Source organism: Homalodisca vitripennis, chromosome 3 (genome assembly GCF_021130785.1).
Source record: "Homalodisca vitripennis isolate AUS2020 chromosome 3, UT_GWSS_2.1, whole genome shotgun sequence".
In the NCBI taxonomy this organism is placed as follows: domain Eukaryota; kingdom Metazoa; phylum Arthropoda; class Insecta; order Hemiptera; family Cicadellidae; genus Homalodisca; species Homalodisca vitripennis.
In genome coordinates, this window is record NC_060209.1 from 153,284,634 (window position 1) to 153,297,864 (window position 13,231).

Here is a 13,231-nt window from a genome sequence, read left to right on the forward strand (position 1 = left end):
GTATAACATATTTTCATACATTTTTCCATCTTGTACATACATAAAATTGGTATAATAAATTCCCCCAATCCTTATACAGTTGCACAAAATATTTCCTACTGCTATTTATACTAAACGCAAACAACAATTCTCCCGATGACCGCCAGGATATGCTAAAATAAAATTTTTTTTATTCACTTAGATGAAGAAGAGAAATATCACATTGCACTTAGTATGAAAGGAACCTTTGCGCTTCCTTCTGGAGTGACCGGATACTCAGGGTGAGTAAAGGTTGGGTGAAAAGGCCGTTTCATGTGGAGAACCCCTAAGGGAGGCCATGTCTCTGTTTCACCCTCTCTAGTCAAAGATGGCGCAGGCAACAGCACTATATCGTGTCCTAACTAGCAACAGCATTTAAACTAGCTAGTATATCAATTATATAACCCGTAACAGCCAAGTGTAACCGGATGGACCTAGTTGTACGTGCATAGTTACATTTCCTGGTCACTCACGGGATTTAAAAATTGATTTACTAGCTTGTTTAACTCGTCAAGTCCAGATTAATATCTAATTGTATTCACCTTCTTCAACGGTCATCCTCCGCAGCAGACTAGACCTATCGGTCAACCCTGTCACCTCGGTATCTTCACATTTGTGGTTAGTGATGTGCCCCTCCTAAATGTACCTAGGGCTGCTCAGACATCGATTTTTGATGTACCCAGTGAAGGTTCAATTGGTATGTATAAACCATCCAGAAGTGAATCCTTCTGGAGAAATACATTTGCGGCATGCTTATTTGTGTTCTGTGTGTGAGTTGAAAATATGAATAATCTTAAAAAACGTATTTAGAAACCGGCATACTTCTCTTAGCACAATATTTCTTTTCAGTATTTGTATGTAATATGCTAAACCGTTCTTTTAAGGGGTTTAAAATGATTAATTCGTTTACTTTACTACTAATACTTTGACATAAAACTTTTACAATAAATGTAATGCTGAAGTTCTCGTTTTATCAGCAACCAAGGAAAGATATTCTTATGGAAGTTTTAAATTTAAATAATACAAAAAGAAAGCTACAATGAAGTTGTTGGAGAAAATTTAAAGCACATATTTTACGATAGTACAACAACGATTCGATGTTTTATTTTTTTAAATCTCTCCAATAAAGAAGTAAAATACTAGTTATTTTATTAATGTGAGATATCAATAGAAACCCGTTACACAAAACTGAACGATATGGTTCACAGCAAAGATCGTTCTGTAAATAGTAATCGTGTAGTTCAGACTAAAGAAGAAGCTTACGAACAAATATATGGAAACTTCGTATCAAATTTAACTTCGTCTTTTGAATATTCAATACAGTACAGGTGTGTTTAAGCTACCGCGAAGTTTCCTGCTTTAACGCACTTCACAGCACCTTATTTTAATTACATTCAACAATAAATGTGAACTGGTTTAGTTTTATTGTAAGAAATTGACGATTTCTTGCAGAGATGCATTTTATTCTGTAATGCTTATATTTAATAATGCAAGTCAATGAGGGGTATGGAAATTTAGGACGCGTTTTAACAGATTTTTTATACATTCTAGAATTTAAGGAATATGTACGAAGTTACGTAATATATTGGAATGTATTTTATTGTATTGTAATGTTGTGTAATATTGTTTTCTTTCTATGGTAAAGAAATATAACCACGAGCTTAGACAATATAAATAAATAAATTTGGAATATTTAAAACAAAATAAATAAAACATTGTAAAATGTAATATGGGTTTAGTAAAATCGGAAATTAAAGATATTACTTCGACATTTCATGATGTTTAAATTTGAGATAATTGGAATAAATACAGTTATAAAACTGTGTTTGACAATGTAAATGTATATTGTACATAGAAAAGAACTGCAACTTTTTGTTTCGTTAGTAATTTAACTTTACTGCACATTACTAGACTACGTTATAGGGACATTTACGAATACTAAACGGATACGAGTCATGTTATAAAATTTTACGTACTGAAATGTTAAATAGTCGTAATTTACGGACTCATTGTATCCATTATCGCTTTAGTTTGAGAATGTGTTTAATGGGTAGTGTAACTTGTGGTCTGATGTAATGTCTCTTTAGTTAATGTCAGAAGTAATGCTCATTGGACAACTCAGGTTCTAAGGTTATGGAGCCAAATAGCATACCACAAAACGTCGACTTTAATGGTGTAATAATGATAGTTACTTAAGCTATTTTGAGGGTTTTGAAATGGAAGGATACGGAATTTCTTTAAAATATTAAATAATATTTTATATTTCAGTAGGTAAGTTTTCATAATTACACGTTTATTATAATCCTTTAGACACCCAAACAGAACATAAATCAGAATTAGCAAGGGGTTCTTAATTCATTGGGTTAGATTCCTACCCCCCGGCTCTTATTATATCAATGTGTAACTGAAATGCACGGATACACTTTAGTTAGGAGTTTTTCCTGGAATCCAAACATTTCGTATATACATACAGGTATATCCTAAAATGCTACGTTTTCTGTCCGTCCTTCTGTTTGTATAAACATACAAACTCGCCCCGCGAGCCCCTAAATAGGGTGTTAGCAAAATTCGAGGATAAGCGTATTTCTGGAACAGTTTAAAGTCCGAGCATTCGATAAGAATCTGAGGGAGCTTTTAAAAAGAAATAATAGTCTTGCCGGAATGTTTACCTTAATTATTTTTGATACGATTATGTCATAGTTATCTTGGGAATAAATAACGTGCAAAAATTTCATTTCCACAGGTCAATCAGTTCTCGGGATATCGTGCGGGCACTTAGTTTCAAGGGTTTAACACCGAATAAGGCAATAAAGGGACAAGATTTTGCTCTGTTTTTTTGTAGTTTTTATGAATAAAGAAAATAAAGTTGATCTGAAGAAAAACTTACTAAAAGAATTGTAAATAAAAGAAAATAAGATAAAGTGTCATTTGCACAGCAGGGTTAATTTAACCAGATGTTTATTACTGTGTTTCTAAATTGAGGCAAAATATATATTGCAGATTTATTAACGTATATTAAACAATAGTTTGCCATAGATCACTTAGTATAAGAGAAATTGCCTTGTAAGGCTATTGCAGTTTCAAAACTAGGTAAGTATGAGTATATATAGTTCGACATCGTGTACACACGTTACTGTGACCTTCCTAGAGATACACATATATCTAATTATTGAATAACATGTGCGTGGTTGTAAGGTTCATTCTTAATAACTGTAAGTGAGAAAACTTATTCGTACGTTGGTTAGCGGATGATGTATTTAATGTTACTCGAGGTTGGCAGCTTAATTAGGAATTTGTGATAAAAATTATTCTTTTTAAGCGTTGGTAAAAAACACGTCTCTTTATTTAGTATCTTCTATTTGTTGTCGTCACAGATAAGCAGGCATATATAAAATAAGACAATAAGTAAATTAGAAGTAAGGCAATGCTGAGAAAACTGGAAATAATAGATGGTTTATCAATGTTTCGGCTCAGGTTTAAAAATATAGGCAATTAAAGAGAAACATATAGGCCTTTGGAATAAAACAAATCAGATGAATAGCAATTTGAGGCAAAACTTTTATTTTTGCACCGTGATTTTCCAATGCTTCTTACAGTAGTATATAGCCGGTCTCAATACAGAGAGTCCGGACAATACTTCAAAATATTTAGAAAATTCGGTGGTTAAAGTTGATACCTCTTAGTGGAACAATTTCATTGGCAATTAGAAATATTTACTAGGTCCATAATTGTGTATTTTATTGGTATTAAAAGTTATTATACTTTTGATTGCGTGTTAGTTTCTCCAATGGTTTCAATTTTTGTGTGGTTTAATTCAGTCTCATTGATAAAAATATTATTACCACATTAACTAATATTGTTCTCGCATAACGTGTGCAAGTTCGGAGACTTAGCGATACATATACTTGTGTCAAATTATTTGCTAGCAACTTATAGTCGATAAAACTGTTGTTTGCCCGTTGGTTTGACAATGCTTGAAATTCAAGCATATAACGCATCCGTCTCGCCACGGGGGCCAGAAAACACGGAGACCATAACAGAATTACAGGTATCGTTTGATTAATGATGTTCGCTCATATCTTGTACAAATTTGCATACTTAGTTGTGTATGTACTTGTGACAACTGGTTTTGGTAATAACTTATTGTTGTCGAAACTGTTGTTTGCCCGTTAGTTTGTCAATGCTTTAAATGTAAGCATGACATATCCAGTCTCGCCACGAGGAGGCCATATATTTACAGGAAACTTATTTACATCCACGAGGAGTTTTGTTTTGGCAGACCCTCTAGCCTACTGCCTTACGAATCAGAACGGGTTTTGTTTTGGCAGATCCCCTAGCCTACTGCCTAGTCAAACACGACGGGGAGTTTTGTTTTGGCAGGTTCCCTAGCCTACCTGCCAATGTCAAGCACGACGGGGAGTTTTGTTTTTGGCAGATCCCCTTGCCTACTGCCAATGGTCAATTACGACGGGGAGTTTTGTTTAGGCAGGTCCCTAGCCTACTGCCTAGTCAAGCACGACGGGGAGTTTTGTTTTGGAAGTCCCCTTGCCTACTGCCAATGTCAATCGGGTTTACTGAAGAAGTTCGCCGTAAACGATGTTCTTCGCATACCCTATCAGGACGGACAAGGACAACGATGTATTCTGGGCGTCGAACTCTACTTAACAGGAACGTACAACTGGCCGTGGTAAAACAGTCAGTGCGAAGGTCACTCCGACAAGATCGATTGTGTCTGACCTTGGCTCTTGTGACCAGTCATCGAGTATGCTAGCATCAGAGGAAACTGACGTCGACGGACAAGTAACGGCGAACCCTCAACGATCGCGAACATAAAGATTATTCTAGCAATGCCGATAGGTTGCGCGTCGTGAGTGCGTCTGACGGGAATCAACCGGTTGGTTATAGCCGTCACAATGACCTTAGTGCCGTTAACGAGTCCGTCCGGCGATGTTAAGATTCCTCATAATGAGACACACTGAACCGATCTTAAGTCGCAGAGCACGTGATTCTGGAATACCCTTGCCTGTACCTGGTTTAGCAGATTAACTTCGACGCCAAGATGATCAATCGTTCCTCAGTGTCCACAGAGTCGGCGCTTCTCAATTCATGAAGGTGACTGTCAACGGAGTCCAGGAATGAATGTTGATTTCCTTGACGTTCACATTCATGGTAGAGAGGATCGCGTGACGAGCACACTGATCGGGATCCTGGAGGACTTCGACAGGGAAGACATTGGCAATAAGAGCGCAACTCTCTTTGCTCTCCCCGAAAGTTGTGGACGGAACAGTGCCGTTGCCTACTTCGAGAAGGAAGTCGGAGTAGTCAACGGAACTGCTCGTCCTGTGTGGTGTGGTGTGGTCAGAAGCGGAACAGTCGCAGACGCGAGGCCCGAAGAGAAACGCACGCAACGGCAGCTGCCGTCCCGCGCTTTTACAACTACAGGCGCGATCTGTCGGAAGTCTCCAGAGCACAGAAAGATCTTGCCACCGAATGGCTCATCGCCGTTCATGAGATCTCGAAGCGAGCGTCGAGGATCTCGAATATGTAGCGATGGGCCATCGGGGCCTCGTCAAAGACGATGAGCTGTGCAGCTCTAATCAGTTCTGCACGCTGGGACCCGTTGGTTTATGTTCCACACTCCAGTTCCGTCGCCGAGATCGAGCGGAAGTCGAAACATGCTATGGGATGTTGAGCCATCCGGCATAAATTCCCGACAGCGATGCCCGAACTGGCGACGGCTTAGTGCAAGCTGCCGACCACTACGCACGTGTGCCAGTATGACAGACACGAATTAGGGAAGTTTTGCCATAACCCTCAGACCGTCAAGGAAGATGGCCCTCGAGGATCGGCGGTCGCCGGAGTTGTCAAGAAGGGAATGAACATGATGTAAAACACGTCTCTGATCTTCTGAGAGCTTGGGTTCCCATTCCTCGATAAGACCCGCTGTTGGTTCTCGCCGTACTCCAACAGCTCCCTTCCCAATTCAGTCGTGTCATCCTGCACGTCGGGGAGACCACAATCCATGAAAGACAATCCCCTGTCGTCGAGACATCGGTCAATTTCAAACAAGGACAGTTTATATGCTTTTTCTGGGTCAAGAGGGTTTCTTTCTAAGTGGTCCTCGCATAGGTGTCGCGAACGCGTCCCACAAAATAGCTGCAGGAACACCCATGTTGCAAAGAAGCACAGAGAAGGAACGCAAACTTGTAGCAATCATGAATTCAGAGGCTTCGCGCATATAGCAGCATGGTACTCGTCTTCGTGTTTCCTACTACCAAGCCGAGCTGACGACAAACCTCCTGGAACGTGCGACAATCAGGACCACCGTGCGACAGGAGGTCAGAATAGCCTCGACAAGGTATCGACATCAGAAGCATACGTAGGTAGTAGAGCTCTCCACGGTTGGGGAGATCCAACAGTGTCTACATACTTTCTCTCCACGCTGGCGAGCTGTGAGGAAGTGCTTGCCGTCTGGATAGACGTATACTTCTTCATTCTTGCTAGGTTGTTTTGAATACATAATAAATTTTTCATAAAAAGACAGGTACGTTTAGTAGTTGAAGATTGAATTGAGTGGTCTATTGAAGTACAATATTAACTTTGAGCTTGCTCTACTAATCGCGTCTGCAAGGTCACCGGGGCGGAAAAGACGTGTTGCCGCCCTTCAAGATGGACTGGTAGACACTCGACCGTGGGCTCAGATTTAGAGACTGGGAAGTCTAAGAGAAGCCAACATGCATCGCTTGCACCTACCATTCTCTTTGTCACGTAGTGTTCTACCTCGTCCTCATTGTTTTCCCCAAAGATGTGACGGTGACATTTTGAAGAGATCCACCCTTCATCAGATATTTAAATAAGTATTTGATGACACGACGAGTAGACGCAAGCTCCAAGTTAATTTGTGCCTCGTATTAAGCAAAAGAGCGGCATTATATGGTACCACCCAACCGTCATGGACCGTTATCGATTTGTTTCGAGATGTAATAGTACCTGTGTTTTTATAATCCCGTCTGTATTGCACGTAGCCTCTGTCGTCAACGTGTGTGGTCTGTCAGAAAGGCTTTGGGAAATGTTTAGTGGCAGTGACCTTACGTGGAATCCCAGCAGGGGAAGTCGGTGCGATATTCTGTACCACAAGGGCCCAATGAATCATGTGATGTAGCACCAACTTTCCTGAGTCTCCCACCGGCCTCTTCAACCGAGGGAATGTCTGCGCGAATAACGGAATCGATTTCGGGTGCCTTAACGGGACCGTCTCCGTCAATCTTGAATAAAAATGTGGGCGTGGGGAAGGCCCCTCATTTTCATCTCGATGACGTAGACGATGTAGAATCGTTCGGCCAAACATCGCTCCGCTGCGCAGATCCCGCAGAAGGTCGAGGAGATTGATCTGGAAGACTCTGCAGAGGCTGTGCTTGGGTCACTGCGACCACTGCCGTGGGGACAGGCTCTCTTATTTTCCTCCCAAGTCGCGCTGTAAGTGAATGTGAGAAAATACGTCGGTGACCCCAGACTTGTTACGAGAGCCATATTGCATTCTCGTGACGAATCTTCATGTATCTGGCCCACCGGTAAACGAACTTGGAAGGTAAATTTTGCCAGGCTTTGCGCCACCCTCCGCCTTGTACGGTTCTTCCCTAACCTGTCTTTCTGCCGGAGCATTGCGTTGAGCATCAAGAATCTCGTTTAGTTGGCCTATCCGCATGGCATTTTGGACTGACGACCTTGACTGTGAGTATTTAATAAAACCGCAGTCGCTCTTCTTCATACCTCGCAAACATCTCGACCTGCCAGGCCTGCGAGAGACGGCGGAGATATGAAAAAGCGAGGAGTGGACAACAAGAGAACAACGCGTGTAGTTGTACTACGACGAAAGCTTTATCCCGTTTGTTATCAAGAAGGCCAATTTTGCCAACCCAAAGTGCCATGTAGATAGAGCAGTGGGTACTGGAAGGGCTCCATCAGAGGACTGAACAGATCAATCGTTGACGGCCTTCCAGCTTTCACTTTCCAACGGTGAGTCGTCGTGGTTCGGTCACTGCTTCGTCCAATGCTGAGCACAGCGTGCACCTCAACACCCTTATTCCTGTCGCCAAGAACATTACCATGAGTAGCTCGACTTGTTACCTAGAACTCCAAATGAACGATTACCAATGGCTCATTACCTAAATCGCCGATGAAAGGATTGATCGAATCCAAGTAATTGGCATTGGTGTCATAGTTCCAATATCAAGTGATATGCCCATGGCAATGTTCCTGCGCTCTTCTCCGTCGTCAATGTATAGGCGGCAACGGTTAACAAATTGGACGTCTCCCATCTTAGATAGCAAACCGTTGGCAGGGGGCGTCCAAACTGTACACCTGATGGTACATTCTTCCTTCGATCTTGAAGAAAGAAAAAGTCCCACTAGGGTGCCGGTACCCACCAGAAATTTCGAGGCCGCGAAAAGAAAATAGGTCGTTGTAGGCGCGCGCTCTGTTGAGGAAATGTCGATCTGAATAATATGGTGCACTGAGAGAGAGGCAAACGTGTTACGTTGTACGCACCTTCACCACAACACCATTTTTTTCCTATCCTTTTCTTCCTCGAACAGACGTGCTTCGCAGTGTGGACATACAAATATATCATCTTCAAAAAAGCAGGTTTTTTTCAATTTGTATGCAATTTATGTCGCATAACAACTTTCCGCTCCGCTCCAGTGTGCCATAGGCCCCTTGTGCACAATATTTCGAGCAAGTGAGTTGGATAAATGTCGCTGATCTTTGGTTTCATCAAACGAAATACCTGAACCCTATCCTGACCTGCGCCGGAATGTCGATCTTCGTAGCGCCGAACTGCGGCTCTGCTAACCTTGGGATGTTTTTCGGTATAACAGCGTCCACGATTGGTTTTCAGGATTTTGCTGAGTATCGCTTTTTCGCCTCTCTCACTTGCTCTTCTCTAGTAGTTTTCAGTATTTTCGGGCGTCCAGGTTTTTATTTTCTTGGGTCTTCCAAAATCTTTAGGTTTTATTGCGGAATTGTTAGCGGTTTCGTGCATTGTGAGGTTTTGTATATTTTCACTGAATGTTGATGATCTAAATGTGAGTCTAGTAATAGAGTACTGTCTTACAGATCCATCAAGAGCAGCGTTGGACAACAACAACGAAGCCAAAGCAAGAAAAGTATCACACTGAAAGAGCCGTGCCAGGTTGTTGATATCATTTTCCAAATCATGTGTTCGATTTTCGTTTACTGGATGTGGATCAAATAGGTACAGTTGTTCCTGAGAGCGCCAAAAAGCAATTGTCACTGTTTGTCCCAGTAAACAAAAATCCAATGTTTTTTGAAATTCCACGGCCATCAGAGATTCTAAAACATTGGACAGAGAGATAACACTTTCGCTTACATCCCCATCCTCCTCTGTCACAGGATATGAGGCCATCGTGCACAAATACATTTTCTTCAACGGCTACGGTTTGGCCCTGGATGGAGAATTCGCCTGGAAGTTCATCATTGCACAAGTACCGATTTCCACCCATACGATTCTAATCCCTTAATGTTCTGTAAATACAGTCACCAGCGATGAGAATCGTATTGATGGCCGTTGAAGAAAACTCAAAACCAAGGGCCTTCCATACAAGGGTACAAGCATAATTCGCAGTGCACTGAGCGTTTTTTTTTGCTCGTAGGAAATAACTGGTCGTCTCCCTGATGGAAGGAGCCCTTCACAACACAAGAGAAAGACATAGTTATTTTAAATATAACTGTAATACAAAATATAAGAGAACTGTAAGTGTTTGTAAAAAGCGAGAAAAGAAAACGGATAGGAGAGCAAATATCGTATATGAATAGGTAAACCAGGAGGTTAAATTGTCAAGTGAAAAGAGATTCAATCTGAAACCAACAAGAAAGCGAGAAAATATAAACAAAAGGCGATGTTCACTCTTTCCCTATTTACTAATGTTGCTGTAACCCACCTATTGCAACTCAACCGTTCAAGGTAGGATAAAAGTGATCGTGATAGCTATCAACTTAGCATAGAATAACCACCAATAAATAAAACAAATCAAAAACATGAAATATATCTTTGCTCCTGGATGTTCAGGAGCTTTAGTGACTAAGGACATAAATATACAAGTATATATATACACAACTTAAAACTAATTTTTTTTTTTTAAGCTAATCCTTTCCAGAGCCGGCCTATCTTGCTTTTTTACGTATCGTACAGACTTGCTGCTCTAAAATAAGCTTTAAATTGTAATTCAAAAAACAAGAAGAACTGTAGTGGTTTGTAAAAAAGCGAGAAAAGAAAATGGAAAAATCGTATATGAATAGGTTAACTTGTCAAGTAAAAATAAAGATTTAATCTAAAACCAGTAAAAAAGAGAAAACATTTATACAAAGGCGATGTTCCGAAAATCGTATATGAATAGGGAGACCAGGAGGTTAAGTGTCAACTAAGAAGAGATTCAATCTGAAACCAGTAAGAATATGAGACAACCGAACAAAGGCGATGTTCACTATGTCCCTATCTGCCAATCTACTGCTGCTGATACCGACCTATTCCGAATAAACCGTTCTAGGTAGAATAAAAGCGACCCCGATAGTAGAATAACAACCAAGAAATGACAAGAATCAAAAACAGGTTAAATAATATAAAGCTTTTAACTAACCAGAGCCTGCCTATCTTGCTTTATTACGTACCGCACAGAGCTCGCAGCTCTAAAATAAACTTAAACTAATAATAAAAAAGTGAAGAGAAAACTGTAATGTTTGTAAAAAGTGAGAAAAGAAATTGGAAAGGAATGGAAAAATCGTATATGAATAGGGAGACCAGTTTTAAATCTCGTTAAATAAGACGAGATTAAAACTGAAAACGAGTTAAAATGTGAAAAAATTTAAACCAAGGCGATGTTCACTATGTCCCCTATCTGCCAATGTGCTGTTGCTGACACGGACCTACTGCGACTCAACCGTTCACCGTTCAAGGTAGAATAAAAGAGCAATCGCGTTTAGTTATCAACGTAGCATAGAATAACCACCAAGAAATGAAAAGAATCAAAGACAGGCGAAATAATATAAAGCTTTTACTTTTCAAAGCCTGCCTATTTTGCTCTGTCGAGTACCGTACAGAGCTCGGTGCTCTATTCCCTTACTACCATCACTCTTCCCTATCCATTGGTCAATTTTAATGTGTTTTCGACTTATTTTGAGGGGTTTAAAATAAAAGAATTCCTGTTTTCAGACGTTTCCCGGTGGTTTTCACGGCAAAAGCCAACTACGTGCCAAATTTCGTGTTTCCAGCACTTCTAGAAGTACCTTAGAATTTGTATAAATATTAGACTACTCATTAGTCAAACTAGTCATCATCAACATAAAATCCACCTTAAACATTTTCTAACCAGTCATTAAAGCTAGAAAGTTGAATTTGTATAAACGTATACTATAATGCTATGAAAAAAATAATATAAATTTATATATAAATAATTATTATATTTTTAATTAAGCTAATTAAAATTAAGAATGTAATGATGAGGTGTATGAACGCATAATAATTTTTTTTAACAAAATTTATTAACTATAAAATGATCTTAACAATAACAGGAAATTATCTTAAAATTGGTTTCTGTAACTTAATTTAAAAAGGAACACTCCAATAATAATTCAGTTTTATTATAGTTCGTTTAATCAGTCTTTGTATAGATTATTATATTTCTAAGTGACTTGTATTATATTTGTGGTCAACGAGAAATTAATGAAGTGTCACAGCTATAATTAAAAACAAAGTAAACATTTTTTTCAATTATTTTTTAAGTTATATCTGCAAGTTCAATTTTTTAGCTATATATAGTTAATAAGGTTGGCTTAACTATAAAACCAGATACGAAACTTACTCAAATAACATACAATTTATCAACTCGATAAAATCAATTTATATTCTTAATAAAGAACAACCGGTGAAGCTTTATTTAATGTTTTTGTAAAATCCTGTATATAATTGGGAGATATAATATTTCTTCGCGATGTTTGAAGTTATCTCATAAATGTATCAACACATTTTTAGTGTAATAGTTCTGTATTTTATTTTAGCGTAAAAGAGGATACACTGAATGCCTCATTGAATATTGCTCCATGATGACATGCCACGCCACTATAGCCTCAGCCTGTCAAGTTGATTCTTTATGGGCTACATATTACCTTCAATAAACATTAGAACAAATTTTCTTTTCTTTTACGTGATGTGTATAGTTTTAGTTACAGTTTCTATCTTCCGTTCAACAAATTGTAAGAGGCATAGCAAACTTTAATAATATTTTAACAATTCCATCAAATTAACTTAAATCTAGTTGTTCGAGTAAGAGTAGACGCAATGTTAATATACGCCTAAGTTAATACTCTGCGAGTTTCTCTCACACAGTGTAATAAACATATACAATAGTATACTCGTATGTATAAAACAGCTATAGTACAACCTGTTAAACACACACACAGTGTTCGTAAGAGGGTGTCACACAAATTTCTGTGAGTAACTGTACTCATCATTTTAAACAAAACGCCATATAAACAGCCGCCATTTTGTAGTTTTTTAAGAATATCTCTAAAAGTAGTAAAGCTAAAGAAACCAAATTTAGCACAAAGGTTTGAATAGATGGTAAATAACTGTGTATAATAATTGTATTTTCTTTAATATTCACAAAATGGTGTCTGTTGAAATTGTATAAAGTCAAATAAAAACAGTATAGTTACAGGTATAATAACTTTACTAGACAGCAACCATTTGAAAAATTATATAACAATTCCAACTGTGCTTGTTTCAACAAAATCCGTTAAAATCTTTTTTTTTTCTTCTAGTGCAGACGTAGTAAATCTCAACAGGATACGGCTCCTAATTCCAACCTTACCCAACAAGAACATCCTGTCACTCCGGAAGCAAGCACAATAAGTGCAATGAAAGGTTGCTCAGGTTCTTGTCCTAAGAAAACACCCTTCTCAAGATGTGGTTGGCCAATTTTATAATCATCTTGGGTCCATATATTCCCGTTGCTGGGTTGACATGAATTTAGCGATTGACGAGAGAGGCGTGTACACATCGATGATTGCTGAGCTGAACTCGGCGATTGCAATAAGCGGCTTAGGGCACAGTTTCCCTGGAGAGAAGCAGAGAAGCTTACCGCTACTGCAATGTTTATACCCGAGATTATTGGAGGTATCGGCAGAAGAATATATCGGT